General features: G+C 35.6%; 1 long non-coding RNA gene across 1 annotated transcript; it reads right to left on the bottom strand.

Annotated features, from left to right (window-relative positions):
* Nucleotides 1-1,195: 1,195 nt before the first annotated feature.
* LOC114290665 (uncharacterized) lies at nucleotides 1,196-6,077 on the bottom strand. Its single transcript, XR_014364397.1, has 2 exons — nucleotides 5,356-6,077; nucleotides 1,196-1,684 (listed from the first exon to the last, which is right to left on the bottom strand). It is a non-coding gene; the product is annotated as an uncharacterized LOC114290665 (long non-coding RNA).
* Nucleotides 6,078-6,316: the final 239 nt, after the last annotated feature.

Below are 6,316 nucleotides of genomic sequence, written 5' to 3'. Positions count from 1 at the left end.
AAATTAAAAATAATAAAACTACTAAAATAATCAACCATAAACACCCACCAGTAATAAAAAGAGAAGGATTTAGAAAAACGAAGAGAGAGAATATACCGTTTTAGAGAGGGGAGAATGTTGGAGCCTCTTGTTTTGGGAGAGTTGATTGGACTCATTACTATTGGTAAATATTATTGACTTTTAGGACTTTTTTGTCCTAAAATATTAATTTTTTATTCTATTTTTTTATTTTTTTAAAATATTAGCTTATTTTTAAAGTAAAGGATTAAAATAATATAAATATCTTATTTATCCTTATTTTATATTCATTAACAACATAAAAAGCATAATTATTTTGATATTTTTTCAAAAATATACTATCAAAGGGTAATTTTAAAAAAATAATCACTTTGTTTGGTTTCAGTTTTCAGAATTCATTTTTCAGAAAATTTTACTTTCTCATTTTCCATATTTTTTTATTTTCACTAATTTTTAAAAATATTTTAAGCAACTTTTTTAATTTTTAGACACACCTAACATAAATACACTTAAAAAGTATAATATTTGCGAAAAAAATCTTTAAAAAATTCACTAAATACAAAAAATACAAAAAATATATGAGAATTTAATACATTTTTTGTATGTATTTATTATTTTTAAAAAATATTTTTTCAAATATTTTTTCACAAATATTTTACTATTTAAATACATCTAAGTAGGATACACTTAAAAAGGTCAAAAAATTGCTTAACATTTTAAAAATATTCACTAATAACAAAAAAACACGAAAAACAAAAAACTCAATTTTCAGAAAACTAAATTTAGAAAAATGAAACTAAACACAATGAATATTTTTAAAGTGCAATAATTGTACAATAAAAAAAAAGTTGAATTTCCAAAAAAAGACGATTAGTTTTGGGACAGAAAGGAGTATCACTTTTATTGAAAATTCTACCATACATGAAACTAGATTTTACGTATGGTACATAAAAAAATATAGATCATTAGATTTAAATAAGATAAATGTTAGTCATTGGATGAATGAAAGGTAAAATTATGTAGAAAAAGTAAGGTGGTTTTTCAAAAAGTAAAGTAGTTTTGGTTAATTTTGAAATTTAAAAAAAAAATGATGCTAACTTGTTTTTTTTTTTGATTAGCAAAAATAAAGCTTTATTGATGAAAAGAGCACAGTTCATGCAAAAATACATCAACAAAGTAGAAAAGTGCACTGAGCATCAAAGCTAACCTCAATAATCCCAACTAGGTTGGCATCGCAAAGGAAACAAAATCATTTGCAAGAACTTGACAAAAGATTGGTGAGAAACCAATCAAAAGCAACCAACAAAAGAAAGAACAAAAAACAGAACAAAAGCACCAATAACAGCACCACCAGGAGTAGCCTTATATCAACAGCTCATAACAGCATCTCTACCTTATACATCAATAGCATCACACAACACCAACAACACAGAATATAGCAGCATCCAATCTTTAAGCCAATCAGCTAAACATAACAACCAGAAGCTTTGCTGAGCACATCATCTGACTGATGAACCATTAACAGCCCATATTAACCCTCTACACCTAACATCTGTTACATGCCACCAGACTTGAGCCCAATCATTTCTAATTCATCACCAGCTCCCAACCAAAGAGCTTCCAACAACAGCAAAGCAATTTGCGACTATAGACAACCTCAGAGTATCTGCACAGACCAGAACAATCTCATACATCAGCAAGCCAAATAGCAGTATGCCTTAGAACCACAATATACATCAGCAGCAAATAGTAGGACAAGATAGCGGCATAAAGCAGTAAACAAACTCAGAACATCATTGAACTTTAGCAGGCCTCCCAAGCCATACCACCCTAACCTGTAGTAGCAATAAGCAATACACCAGCTGAATAGAACAACAATCGCAAACAGATCAGTAGCAGTATCCCAATGTTCCATAGACTTGAGACAGTCAAGACCCCACTGCTCACCAGAGTTCACACATTTACATTTCCACAAATACAAACTCTAATTTGATTCATGTTAAAAATAAAATCATTAACAAAAAACTGGGCTAATTTAGATGATGACCTCGCCCAAATAGCAACTCTAGTCTTGACCAACTCAATAACTTTATCAAGGTTAGATTTGAGTTCTTGAATTTACACTCATTTCTGAGCTTCCAAATAGACCACAACACTGCTAGAGATATACTTTTCCATATCACTTTCTCTGATTTCTTAACTTTGGCTCCATTCCACCAGAGAAGCACCTTTTCCACTACATCTGACAATGCCCATAAAACCCCCACCACTTTAACATAGCAGCCCATATATGCCAAGAAAAAGGGCATAGGAGGAGGACATGGCGAGCAGACTCAGGCTCAGCTTTGCAAAGAATGCAATTAATATCTGAATTGCTACTCAAGACCCCAATTTTCTGCATAAACTTAGCAGATTTGATTTTATTCTTCCAAGCTAACCATCCAAAGAATTGGACTTTGGGTGGAATAGGCTTGAACCACACCAACTTGCAACCCCAAACTAAAGAACCAAATAATCAGAACAAAACTTATACACAGAAGAAGTGGAAAACACTACTCAGCAAGACCAGGTTTGAGGGAAGGAGTTGCTGCAAGTAAATTAAGCAATCTTGATGCTTCCGACTCCTCCCACTCATATAAAGCCCTTCTGAAAGGTATCACCCATTCTATTGAACTTCCTTTCAAATCAAAGTAATGCTTAATAGAGCCTTCCTTAGTTTGAGCGAGGCTGAACAAACCAGAAAATTCTCTCTCGAGACATACATTCCCACACCCCTTATCATACCAGAATTTGGTTCTAGATCCATCCCCAACTTGGATCTGAAAATTCTGCTAAAAAAACTCAACCAAGTCCCATCTCTGATAAGCAATGGCAAATATGTCCTTCCAAATGCTAGAATATCTACTGGTGAGATTAAAATTAGGACACCATTTGTCAAACCCAATTCTATATTTACTACAAAGCACTCTCTTCCAAAGAGAACCTGCTTCAAGACTAAATCTCCACCACCATTTGATGAGTAAACAAGTGTTCACCTCCCTAATTCTCCTAATCCCCAACCCACCTTGATCAACCCTTTTTGTGATCTCCTCCCATTTCACCATATGAATTTTCTTTTTCAGATCAGAACCACTCCATAAGAAAGATGCTTGAAGCCTTTCAATCTCCTTAGCTACTCTCTCTGGTATTCTAAACACTGACAGATAGTACATAGGTAGGCTAAACACAACTGCTTTGATCAATGTAAGCCTAGTTGCAAATGATAGGAGCTTCCTCTTCCATCCTGCAAGTCTGGATCTAACCTTCTCCAAAACAGGTTGCCATGTTGCTTTTCTTGTAGGATTGGCCCCAAGAGGTAGCCCAAGATACTTGATGGGCAAATTTTGGACAGTGCAATTTAACAGAGAAGCAAAGTTTGCTAGATTGTCATTACGTACACCAACACCACACACCATACTCTTGTGATAATTAATTTTCAGCCCAGATAATATCTCAAGCACCTCAGAATTCTCTTTAGGTTCACCACTTCATTCTCTTCAGCTTCACAAAATAGAATTGAATCATTCGCAAATTGTAAGTGAGAAATTAGAACACCATTGGATCCAACCTTTACACCTTTAATCAGACCCATATGGAGAGCCCTTGATAACAAGATGTTCAATCCTTTAGCCACTATATTCAATAGGAAAGGGGACAAGGGGTTACCTTGCCTTAACCTTCTCTGTGGACAGAACTCCTCAATTGGGGAACCATTGACAAGTATAGATAATTTCACATAGGTCACACACTCTTTAATCCAAGAGATCCATTTGTGCCCAAATCCAAAACTTGAAAGCATAGAGAATATAAATTCCCAATTGACAGCATCATAGGCTTTCTAAAAGTCCAGTTTAATGATTAACCCCATCTTCCTTGATTTCTTCCAACAATCCACTACCTCATTGGCAATCAAAACTCTATTAAGTATATTTTTACCACCTAAGAATGCTGACTGTGCCTCATTGATAATTTCAGGTAAGACAGCCTTCAATCTATCAGTAAGTACCTTAGCTAGAATCTTATACAGTGAGCCCACCAAACTTATTTGTCTAAAATCTGCTAGATCCACAGAGTTCTCCTTTTTTGGAATCAAAGTTATGAAAGAGCTATTGATGCCTTTTACCAGACAACCATTTCTATGAAAGTCCTGCATAAATTGAACCACATCACCCCTCATAAGTTTCCAAGACTTCTGAAAAAAGAATAAATTAAAGCCATATGGACCTAGAGCTTTGTTGCCATCACACTCTTTGATGGCTGATAGGATCTCAAGTTCTATAAATTCTGCCTCCAAACCATCAAACATAGGGTTATGACTAACAAGTTTGAAATCTCCACCTAGTGTAGGTCTGCATTTCCATGATTCAGAAATTTGCTTGACAAAATGTAATTTCACTTTTTGCCTCACCCTTAAAGGATCATCAACTACCTCTTCATTATCAATGAACGAACTTATCGTGTTCTTATTCTGCCTGCAACTAGCCATGATACGGAAAAATCTAGTGTTTTTGTCCCCATTCAAGAACCAGTTAAACCTAGATTTTTGTAGCCAAAGCCTATCCACTATTCTGCTTAACTTCCAAATTTCCTTCTTCACTACTGCCTTCCTCCTTTTTTCATCTTTATCTAGCTCTCTGATTTCAGCGTCCAAATCAAAAGCATACAACTCAACCTCAGCTTGTTTCAACTTTGTATTCACATTCCCAAACACTTCCAAATTCCACTACTTAAGAGCTAGCTTTAGAGATTTCAGCTGAACTTGTAGCTTGTATCCAGCCCAACCCTCCATATTTGTTTCATTCCACACTTTCTTCAAGAAAGGAGAGAAATCTGGGTGCATAGTCCACGCATTGATAAATCTAAAAGGCATAGGACCCCAATCCCTCTCATCCTCCATCAGTAATAATAGGCAATGCTCAGAGATTATAGTAGGTAAGCCCTACAATTTTACTTTAAAATGCTCCAGCCATTCTGGGTGAACCATAGACCTATCAATCCTATTCCATCTTCCACCATCCTGGCCATTACTCCAAGTGAACTTTCTTCCTAGCAAATTTAGATCTGTAACCTCACATCTATCAATGAAATTATTTAAATCTCTCATACCTCTGTCCCTCCTAGAACACCCTTTTCTTTCACCCATGTTTCTAATTTCATTGAAATCCCCTCATAAACACCATGGTTTAGGAAAATCCTTTCTTAACATTATCAGGTTGTCCTAAAACTTACCTCTAACCCCCACATCATTTGGTGCATAAATATTTATAATTACACACTCAAAGGCATAGAAGAGAGTACCTGATAGCAGGATAAAGCTTCTACTGCTACAACAATCAACAACTTGAAAAACCCCAGGGTCCCATATGCACAAGAGACCCCCTGCAAGCCCATCTGAATTAACTACCATGTATTCCATTTTATCTCTAGTCCATAATGAACGAACCATATCATTAGATTCAATTGCCTTCTTAGTCTCCTGAAATAAAGCAATATCAATTTTCCTCTCTCTGATTATCTTTTTGATCATCCTTCTTTTCTCTTGCCTTCCCAAACCTCTAATATTCCAAGATAGTATCTTCATAATAACCAATAATAATACACTCGAGAGACCCCAACTGTGTGCCATTTACACAGCATCAACAACCTTTCTTATTGCCTTATCCTTATCTTGCAGTTCCATCTCAACAATTCTCCTTGCCACCTCCTTTTCATTTCCTTTATAATTAATACCCAATAATTTCCCCATTTCCATTGTTGCTTGAGTTTCATTGAGAATACTTCTACCTCCACCAGCCCCACATACAATTGATGCAGAGAGGGAAAGGGCTGCAGCTGCAACTCTGAAAATCACACTTTTTTTGATGGATTTGCTAAAGGAAGCACCTTTATGACCATATCCGTTGGCTAAATCAAAGAGTGGACCATCCTTCAATTTTGAGTTAGACCTTCTTCCATACTTGATTTTCTTCTTCCCTTTACTCTTCTTTGGACTAGATGGAGAGTTTCTGGCTCCAGCACTTCCTCTCAATAACTTAACTTGGGTCAGTCCTTCTTCTCTAGAACCCAAATCAGCAGGCCTTGTGGATTCAAAAACTCCTACTTCAATTGATCTACTAGCTCTAGAAATTGGCCCAGCCAGCTGTTCCTTTGAATGGGCTTGGCCCAACTTAACTTCTAAATTTATACCAGGCCCAAGCATACCTGATCCACTCAAACTCTTCATAAAACCCTTTATTACAATGTGATCATCTACCCTCTG

Source organism: Camellia sinensis, chromosome 3, assembly GCF_055761805.1.
Source record: "Camellia sinensis isolate YWXY chromosome 3, ASM5576180v1, whole genome shotgun sequence".
Lineage (NCBI taxonomy): Eukaryota > Viridiplantae > Streptophyta > Magnoliopsida > Ericales > Theaceae > Camellia > Camellia sinensis.
Note: the sequence above shows the minus strand (reverse complement) of the source record. Positions and strands in the feature narration are given on the sequence as shown.